General features: G+C 38.8%; 1 protein-coding gene across 4 annotated transcripts in view; it reads right to left on the bottom strand.

The window, feature by feature from the left end:
* LOC114043130 (gap junction alpha-5 protein-like) overlaps positions 1–10870 on the bottom strand; it is a 34832-nt gene that overhangs the window by 15544 nt on the left and 8418 nt on the right. Inside the window, exon 1 of one of the 4 annotated variants that reach the window (XM_027862093.1) lies at positions 3613–3660. The exons of the other annotated variants lie outside the window; for them this stretch is intronic. The gene's annotated coding sequence lies outside the window, so the exon portion shown is untranslated. Of the gene's footprint in view, positions 1–3612; positions 3661–10870 lie in introns of those variants that run through there. 4 annotated transcript variants of the gene reach the window in all.

Raw genomic sequence — 10870 nt, 5'->3', positions numbered from 1 at the left:
AAAGAAAGAAAGAAAGAAAGAAAGAAAGAAAGAAAGAAAGAAAGAAAGAAAGAAAGAAAGAAAGAAAGAAAGGAAGGAAGGAAGGAAGGAAGGAAGGAAGGAAGGAAGGAAGGAAGGAAGGAAGGAAGGAAGGAAGGAAGGAAGGAAGGAAGGAAGGAAGGAAACAGTATGTAGCCAAAGTAAAACTTCTTTCTAAAGCCTCATATGGTCCTCTATCAACTATGGCAGGCTGTTTTTCAGGAGGGGCATGGGGGATTTTTGATTAATTGACTTTTCATAAACATCCATATACATAGATAACAACATGATCCTCACAATCAAGTTAAGAAGCAATGTTATCCCTATTTGATAGATGAAAAAAAAAACTGAGGCTCACAAAAGTTAAATGACTTCTCTAAAATTCCACTGCTTGTATTGCTAGGACAATAACTAAAATCTATTTCTTTTGATGCCAGATCCAGTGCTATTTTCACTATATTATCACTAGTATGGTGGTAGGGATGAAAACTGGACACACAGTTGATATGTTTGTTTATTTCATTCACTCAACAAATGTTTATTATTTGAGTGCCTCCTAAGTATAAAGCCCTTTGGAGGATATAAGGATGAATAAAACTCCTTCCTACTCTTAGAAAACATTGTCTAGTTTTTGAAAAAAAGAAGGAAGGAAGGAAAGAAAGAAAGAAAAATAGAAAGGAAGAAAGAAAGAAGGAAAAAGGAAGAAAAAAAGATAAACAACAATTTGATGACTGATGCGGTAGGCAACCAATCTGACTCCATAGAGAGGGGACTCTAGGTTATTAGGCTCTGCTTTTCCCTTTCTCAGAGTAGTTAGCTTTCCCTTTCCTTAGCTGGTGAAGGGTCGTTCTCCTTAGCACTCCAAATGTGGAAAATTGTGGAGAGTTCACCAAAAAGGAAAAGTGAGTGAGAAGATAAGTGGTCTGTCAACTCTTCTGAACCCACACATTCTTTAACACCTCCAGAGATAACGTATCAAGGCTGCTACACACACACACACACACACACACACACACACAGCTGCCAGCTTTCAAGGAGGATGTTTTAACAGAAGAACAAGGAGAAAAAGGAAAGAAGAAAGGGAGGAATAGGGTGAGATAGCAGGAAGGAAAGTGAGAGTATGAAAGTATGAGGAAGAGACAGAAAAGAAGCCAAAACAGTGAAAAGAAAAGGAAGAAGACAAAAGAAAGTAGACAAAATACAAAAGTGTATAACAGGGGCAGCTAGGTGGTACAGTGGATAGAGCACCGGCCCTAAAGTCAAGAGGACCTGAGTTCAAATCTAGCCTCAGACCAAACACTTGACACATACTAGCTGTGTGACCTTGGGCAAGTCGCTTAACCCCGATTGCCTCACTTAAAAAAAAATAACCTCTTCATGTGGTGCTTTGAATGGACATTTATAGTATAGTGGCCCCTTCCACAAGACGTGGGCCACTCACTTACTGGGCTGCCTTGCTTAGCCCAATCTTCCTTCACAATGGCAGTTTGGGGTTCCCAGAGAAGGATTACCATAATGCAATTACATTTCAGACTCTCTTGGGGTACAAGGGTAACCCTTTTGTGAGAGGAATACAATCTTTCTAATCATTACTATAGCACTTGAGCCTGTACCAGTGTGTTTTCCCTCTATACAAAAGTGGTTATTCATCATGATGACTTCATTCACTGTTCAACATGAAACATTTACTTAATAATAAGGTAAAATCAAAAATAGTTGATATGTCATTTACTTAATATAAAGCAATGCAGGAATAATTAATACATCATTGTCAACCTATAAATCTGGGTCACACTCTCCCAACCAATGCAAACATTATCCATAGGAGAAAGTGGGCGCATATATATAGAAACCTATGAGGGAGTCACATGAGTGTGGATAATTCAGATGCTCAGGATAATTTGTGATTCTGGATTTCAGTCCTGGACATCCAGGATTCCTTCATAAACAATCTATACCAGAACAGGTGCTTCTCCAATAAATGTTCACCTTTTGTCTTATTATAATGTTAAGTTCCCTTAAGCCAGAGAACTGAAAAGTTCCATAGGCTGGCACTCTGGGCAATTTAGACCAGACAAACCAACTCACTGATTTTATATTAACCAACTGGCTCCCAGTATTTTGTATCTGCAAAGCAGAGTTTATAGCAAAACCCCATTGGGCTGGCTATCTGGGCAATGCAGATGAGCCCAGTTAGCGCTCCACTCCATAGAATGTTGTTCATTGTACAATCATTTTCAAGTCTATTCAAGCTCTTGAAATTTTGTCCCCTTTCTGCTTGTCCCTTTTGTCCCCTTTCTGCTTCTCGCTATCAAACCAGAGAGGGCAGTAGAGAGCAACCAGCATCCCTGAGAGGCTCCATCTTATGCTTTCTAACCTGCTCCTTCCATCTTTTCATCTTCTGGTTTTTCAACATATCTAAAGGGCTCAAATAAGGTTCTCTTGATGCTCAGTGACTCGCCTACTTTATGTTAGCTATAAAAGCAACAATCTTTATTTAACCATCCCATGGTTCTAAACAATTATTTGATTTACCACTTCATCAGTTTTAACTTCTCAAACTCTAAAAACAGTTACAAATGAGCAGAAGGACCACGACGTCCTATAGTCTCAGGCATTTCTCTGTCTTCAAATATATCCTGTCAGTTCTCTCTTCAGTCTTCCTAGCAATCTATTCAATAGAAAAGTGATGGGGGTTTTTCACACTTAAATAATATTATTTTTTCCATAAACAAAAGCTCTTTTTTTCCTACCCTTTTCCCCATCCAAGTTGCTTACATATGAAAGAGTTAATACTTTATATCTTTCACACATTGATTTGTATTTTTCTTTATGCAAAAGCTTATTTTCTACTACCAAAATCCATTTTCTGCCTCTTGCAGTGGCCATCTCATATTTGAAGGGGCATAATGCTTTACAAGAGGAAGGAGAGTGGGAAAGGGAAGAAAGATTGGAAATAGGAAGGAAATCAAAGGAAGGAGAAAAACAGAAAGCAGCAAAAAAAAGAAGCAAAAAGAAGGATAAAAAGAGGAAGAAGAGAGAATGTAAAAGGGAGAAGAGGTAAGAAGGGAGAAAAGGGAAATAGAGAATAATAGAGAAGAGAATTTCAGATTTTTTTCAAACTTTTCCAAAGAAATAAAATGAGCAGAACCACAAGAACAATTTATACAATAACAACATTGTGAAGACAAAGAGTTTCAAAAGACTTAAGAACTCTGATCAATACAATAACCAACCATAATTCCAGAGGACAAATGATAAATCATGTTACTTACTTCCTAGCAGAGAGGTGATGGATTCAAGATGCAGAATGAGACAAGTACTTTTAAACATGATTAGTACTGGAATTTGTTTTGCTTACCTATTCATATTTGTTACAAGGACTTTGTTTTTTTCTTTCTTTTTTAAAGGTGGTAGAAGGGGAGATTGAAGGAGAGATGCTGGTTAATTGAAAGGAAAAAATTTTAATTATCTGGAGGTCATCAGTCACTAATCTCCTATCCTTTATAAGTTTCACATTCAATGTTCAGTCTGTCATTTCTTATGAGTTCCTCAGAAAGAATAAAAAAAAATTCCTGGCAAAGGATTAGATACCTGCCATGGCTGCCAAGAAGCCGTACTCCTAACTCATTTAAGATCTCAGGAATCCCTCCTAGAATAAATAAGAAATATTTACAGCAGTGTAATGTCTTAGAAACCCAGGAAGGAAGTTATTAGGGATGATTCTTCATCAGAGGAGAAGGAAGCTGGTTGGAGGAAGGCTGTGGGGGTAGGGAAGATTCTTACTGGTCTTAGAAGCAGGAAATAGGAAAGATCTTTCATCTTTGATTCCCTGGCTTGCACCCAGATGCAGTCAAAAGGAGCCCCAAATTGCTACCATCTGACAATTCTCAAATGTAAAAAGGTCCAGAGGCAGGTGCTATTGATCACATTGCTACTCTTCAGGAATTACCCTCAATCTTTGCTGAGATGCCAGAGACACAAGGAAGTCTTTTTTATTACAGTATTCACCACCACGCTTGTTTGGGTCTTTATCACTTTTCACCTGAACTATTGCTTCCCCAATCCAGTTTATGCCTTCTCCAATATATTTTCAACATAGCTTCTAAATGGATATTCTTAAAATGCAGGTCTAATCATGTCACTTTCCCGCTCAAAAAGCTTCCATGGCTCCCCATTATCTTTAGCATAAATTTAAACAACTCTGTCTGGTATTTTAAGCTCTACACATCCTGGCTCCAGTCCATCTTTCCATGATAATTACACATCCCCTCACACATGTTATGCGTCAGCTAATTTGGCCTCTTTGCTGCTATTCCTCATTCATAGCATTCCATCTCTCAAATCCACACTTTGAATAAGCTGCTCCCACAGTTGAAATCCTTTGCGTCATTTTTCTGCATTTTTATAGCTCCTACTATATGCCAGGCACTGTGCTTTGCAAATATTATCTAATTTAAGACTCACAACAACGCTGTGACATAGGTACTGTTATTATCCTCATTTTACAATTGAGGACTATGAGATAAAACAAAGGTTAAGTGACTTGCCCAAGGTCACAAGCTAGGAAATATCTGAGGCAGGTCTATTGTGACTTCAGGCTCAGGGCTCTACTCATTTTGCTACCTAGCTGCCTCTTGGAAACCTTGACTCTCTTTGAAGCTCCACTCAAGTATCAAGAAATCTTTTCTGAGAACCCCATCATTAGTCCCATCACAGCATATTTATTTTGTATATGCCCTATATTTAATTATTTGTGAACATGCAGCATCATAGTTTTTTGTTTTGTATTTGTCCTGTATTTAATTATCTATAAACATGTAGTATCAAGCAGATTTTTGGTTCCTTGAGGACAGAGGCTATTTTACTTTTTTATGTATCTGCAAAATCTAGTGAGGAAGAGACTGGACCTATGGAAACTCCTAGGTGAGAAAACTCCTTGGACCAATGAAGATCAGCATTTTTTAACACAACTTACAATCTTAATGAATTGGCTCGAGCTCAAAGAGGTTAAGCAACTTGCCCAGGGTCACACAACCACTATGTGTCAAGGGTAGCATTTGACCCCAGGTCTTCCTGACTTCAAGATTAACTTTCTGTGCATTGTACCATGGCTGCCTCTACCTGGCACACAGTAGGCACTTAATAAATGCCTTGATTGATTGCTTGATGGTTGATCTGGCACCATGCTAAGTGCTGGAGATGCAAAGACAAAAATGAAAATGTTGAGACTCTATTCTGACAAAATTCCTCAAACTCTGGAGTTGATCAACTTCTTATCTCTTCTTCAGTGGTATGATGATGAAACATAGTTTGATGATATAAAATCATCATTGTAAATTTTTTAATTTATGTTATAAACAAATTCTAGCTTCATCTCATTACTTGTAGGACCCTGCTCTCAAGGAACTTATATACTACTGAAGAAAAACAATATGTACTAAAATATATAGATATAAAATATATATATTTGGGGATTTTATGCAGAATTGAGTAGTAGAACACTAGCCTGGGCACACTAGAAAAGGCTTTGGACAAAGGAAAACCCTTAGTGGGGACTACAAAAGCACTTGTCTGGAATCTTCAAAATGAAACTGGGGTGCTGTGTGGGATGGTGACAGAGGAACTATTCCTATGTACAATGATCATGAAGCTAGCAATTATTCATTGAATTTCTTTGCTATTGCTCCTCAGAGAGCTGGTCCCGTACCTTGAATAATGCCAAAAATGAGATGCAGGTTTCTTATTTCCTAGTCCAGTGTTCCTCCTTACATTAATTTCCTTGTTGTCCCTTTGTGGAGCCTGGAGTTCCAGAGGAAACAATTTCACACAGTCCCAGGATTAGTATGTACCCAAAGCCTGAGCTGCTCCTTCCACTCCACACACTACAATTCATTTTTTTGGCAATCCCCTCCCCTTCTCACCTCAAAATGGAGGACCAATCCTAGCCTTCAGTGATTTTTCTGACACTTTTAAGTCTCAGAATTAATGTATACAAACAAGCACCTCAAACCTTGTGAGGTTACCCAAAGGGTGGCTCTCTAGTTGCTTCAGGTTAATCAATTGACCAGTCTTTTAATTGAAAACCTACCTTGTGCCATGGAAGAGCACCTACTATGTGCCTAGTACTGTGTGTGTGCCATGAAGAAAACATTAGAAATGCAAGATACGTTCCCTCTCTTTTAAAAGTTTTAAATTGTTTTCTGTCTTCCCAACTAAATGATAAACTCCTTAGAAGAAAGGCATAGCATTTCTGTTTTATCTCCTAGTACTAGATATGCATATAACTATCTCAATAAGAACTTGTTGAATGAATGAATGAATGAATGAATGAATAAGAAGTCCCATATGAGGAAGTCCCATATGAGGAATTCCCATTAACACTTCTAGATAGTCATGGAGAGAATCATATTCTCCTTCTCTGGATGGTAAGAAGCCTTAGGAGACCCTGTCATTATATCCTTCAGGGCAAGACATATCAGTTCTTAGATTTCCAGTTGAGAAAGGCTTAGATTTGGTATCTGCAATCCATAAGAACAGAAAATTACCCCTTATTCTGGGATAGGGAGCAGTACTAAGCCTAGTCTTGCCTCTTCATATCAAGTGGTTTGGGGGCCCATTTTATTTTGTTCAATTCTATAAGCATTCACTGTTTACCTTCTACATGACTGTTTTGGAGGTTACAAAGAAGTAGAAGACACTATTGTTCTTTGAAAAGGAATTTCAATCTAGTTGGAGAGATAGGATATGCATGAATAAAACATTTATATAATAATACGAGATAATATGTTAGCACAGCAGAGAAGGCACTACAGTTGAATGATGGGGGATGGAAATCATGGATCAAGAGCTAGAAAAAAAGGACCTTAGAGACCATCTAGTCCAATCACATGATTTTATATATGAGGAAGCTGAGTCCCAGAAACGTTAAAGGACTTGTCCAAGGTCATATCAGTAATAAGTAGCACAGCTGACATTCAAACTCAGGTTCCATGACTCCAGGAAGTCCAGGGCTCCTTCCATTGCTCCACATTGCTTTAAGAACTATAAGAGCCTTTCTCCCATGTTAATGTAACTAGACCTGAGCTAACACCAAGACCCTGATATTGAAAGTGTCAGAGGAAGCCATGTAAGAAGCAAACAACTTGTTTGTAGGTCACTCAACAGATCAGCAGTAGAACCAGCCTGAGGATCCAGTACTCATTGTGCCTCTGTGACAGTTATGATGGTTCAAGACAGAAGGAATCCACTAGCTTTCCTTCTGCCTCAAAGATCTATTCACTTGGCCAAATAGGCTTGGCTATTTCTGTGAAGCACAGAGATAGAGATACCACAGCTGCCTCAGTTCCCTTCTTCACTCTGCTTCCTGGTATCATTGGAAATCTCATCTAAGTTTGCAAAAATTAGATTATAAGTCAACTTGATAATAACTGCATCAAAATTTATATGCTGCCACAAGTTCTCAATGGTATCTAAAAGATTTTTGGTTCTCAATAAAAATTACTATCTATAGGAATGTTGATGATGACAGCAGTGAACTGGGACATTGCTATAAGTCTACTAACTACAAGGCAGGATTAAATGAGAGGCAAGTTCATTGTAGATCTCCAAATAAGAGGGTTCACTCATTCATTCATTCATTCAACAAACACTTATTAAGTTTCTACTATATACCAGGGACTGTGAAAGGTACTGCAGCATAGAAAGACAAAAATAAAATTGTCCCTGCCATCAGAAAGCTTACATTCTAGTGGGAGGAAACAACCTCATTCACAGAAAACTAAATACAAAGTGGATGCTGAGTAGCTACAAAGCAATTTCATTCATTCATCATTCATTCCCCCATTGAGTAACTAGGGAGTCACAGATAGGTTTTTTGTAGGACATGACATTTAATCTGACTTTTGAAAGACAGTTGGGATTCTATGAGGCAGAGGTGAGAAAGGAGTGCAGAAAGGGAAAACAGACTGTGCCAAGGCATAGAGAGAAGAGATTCACTGTTGTGTCTGAGAGCTAGCAAGTAACCAATTGGGCTACAATATAGGCTTGTGAAAGAGAGTAATATGAAATAAGCCTGGAAAAGGAGACCAGAGACAGATGGTCAAGGGCATTGAAAGTCCAACAGAGGAGTCTGTATCGTATCCCAAAAGCAAGAGAGAGCCATGGGAGTTTTCATGAGCTAGGCTGGGACATAGTCAGAGGTGTTTTTCAACAATATAATTGTGTCATTCAGCTGTATGGAAGATTGATCAGAGTGGGGCGATACCTGAAGTGAGCAGCCTAATTGGGAGGTTACTGCAATCATCCAGGCAAGAAATGGTAACAGTCTTGGACTCTATCAGAGGTGGTTATGGGAGAGGACAGAAGTGGGCAGATACAAGATGCATTGTGGGAGTAGAAGCTGCAAGACCTGGCAACTGATTAGGGATGAGCAGTTAAAGAAGAGTTAAGGATGGCTCCAAGCTTGTAAATCTGAATGACTGAAAGGATGATGGTGCTATCGATAGAAATAGGGAAACTGGGAAGAGAGTAGGGATTGGGAGGGAGAGATAATGAATTCTGTTCTGGATATTGACAGTTTAAGATGTTTACAGCATGCCCACCTGGTGATGGAGAACTTGAGTTCAGAGGAGAAACTGGGACTGGATATATGGATCTGTGCATCATCTACTGAAACACAAGAATTGGACCGATGGAAGTTGGTGAGATCACCAAAAGACAAAATGCAGAAAAAAAAGAGAAGAGGGCCAACAATAGAGCTCAGGGTACATCTACACACAGTAGGGTGGTTTGTGGATGATGATCAAACAAAGGAGACCAAGAAGCATCCAGACAAACTAGAGGAAAACTAGGAAAGAGCAATGTCATGGAAACCCAGGGATAAGTGTCTAGGAGGAAGGGATGATTGACAGTGTAAAATGCTTCAGAGAGATTAAGAAGGATGAGGACTGAGAAAAGGGTGTTGGATTTGGCAATTAAGAGATCATTGATACAATGGACAAAGCCAATGCAAAAATTTGTTTTGCTTATTTATACATGCTTATAACTAGGGTTTTGTTTTTCTTGCTGTCTCAAGGGGAGGGGTCAATAGGAAGGAGAGGAGGATCTTCATTTGAAAATAAAATAAAATTTGATTTAAAAAGAGAGATCATTAGTAACATTGGAGAGTTCAGTTTTCATTACCACAGTGCCTAAAGACAATCCCACATACACAGTAATCCTGTGACATGAAAAAGTTTTATAATAAAGCTCCAAGCATATTTATAATTGTTTCATCTCGTATCTATCATGTTTACTTTAATGTTTCTCTTTTTATCTCTGATATATTGTCTTTCAAAACAGAGAATAATGCAAGTACCTTGGTTTGGTCCAAATCATGCCTATCAACCTTCATTGACCATTGTGTATCTCACCCTCCTTCACAGTGATTGAGCTAGGGTTACACAGCAATTAATAACAAAGTCAATTGGACTCACACTCTCCTCACATGTCTTCCATCTTTCAGAACTTCTTGGCTTAGAATCAAAGAATGCTTTAAGGGAGGTTGCTGCTCCATATGTGTTTACGAGATAAAGACTAGGAAAGGCAGATAATTGAGAAATGAATAAAAGTTTGTATTTTCATTTTAGGCAAGGATTCTTAAGCTGGGGGTCCATGAAGAGTTTTCAGGGAGTCTGTGAAGTAACCAACTTTTTAACCCATTAACTTAACAGCTCCGGGGCCATCATCCCCATTTTTTCCTCAAGCAAAATTTCGATTCCCTGGATGAAAGCATCCAAGATACTAATAGGTGAAGTTTCATCTTATCTTCTGGGAAGTCAGGCCTTCACTTCAAAACCATGTTGCTGTGTATTCTTTTCCCTTGCCCTTCCAGCTAGCTCCCCTTTATGCCTTCCATTAAAATGTAAGCTCCTTGAGGGCAGGAACTGTTTTGTTTGTTTGCTTTTGCATTTTGCAATTAGCACAGTGCCTGGGACATAGTAAAGATTTAATAAATGCACTGTCTGGATATCTGCCTGCCTACCTGTCTGTCTGTCTGTTTGTCTGTCTGTCTATCCATCCATCCATCCATTCATCCATCTATCTATCTATCTATCTATCTATCTATCTATCTATCTATCTATCTATCTATGTATCTCTCTATCTATCATGACAAAGATAACTATTTTTAATAGGAAAAATTATTCTGCACAGAGCTTAAGTAGGGTCGGGGTAACGCGGATCCTGCCATTCTTTCAGCAGTATAGACTTTGTACCCAATTAGCAGGAATAAGTCATTAAAATAAGAAGCTACCAGATGACTGACTTCCTTCCCCCAACTGTCACACTTCAGGTGAGCTCTTCTCTAGGCCAATCCTGCTCCCATCTGTGGCCTCACGGTGTCCCTATAAAGAGTCAGCGTCTTACGGTCTCTCCCCTGTCCTCTGCAACAGAATTTTTCTTACAAAGTTGATTTGAGGGTGTTTCATGCCTCTTATTCTAGTCATGTTTTGTGAAACATTGGCCAGGTATCGCTAGTTATGGCTCTGATGCCAAGGGGAATGTTATTGTGGATTTTCTGCCCAAAATGTAAAAAAGGGGGGAATACACTGGTATGGTGGGCAAATACATGAGTAATTATGGTACATCATAAGACCAGTGGGTATGATTCTTATATATGGGTTCATTGATTGAGTGGCCAACACAACCATGTGAATAATCCACATTCCTCGACCGTTTCCACTAATCTCCTATTAGACTTAGGGTGTTTCCTTTTTAGTGCATGCCTTTTTTGGCTCATCATGTCTTTGGATGTGCTATTCACAGTATTAACTAAAGTTGGGTCCCCCAGGAGTCAGGATTCTCAGACTCC

The sequence above is a fragment of the Vombatus ursinus genome, unplaced genomic scaffold (genome assembly GCF_900497805.2).
Source record: "Vombatus ursinus unplaced genomic scaffold, bare-nosed wombat genome assembly UNPS02014768.1, whole genome shotgun sequence".
Classification (NCBI taxonomy): domain Eukaryota; kingdom Metazoa; phylum Chordata; class Mammalia; order Diprotodontia; family Vombatidae; genus Vombatus; species Vombatus ursinus.
The sequence above is the reverse complement of the archived record's forward strand: the minus strand, read 5'-3'. Positions and strand labels throughout refer to the sequence as shown.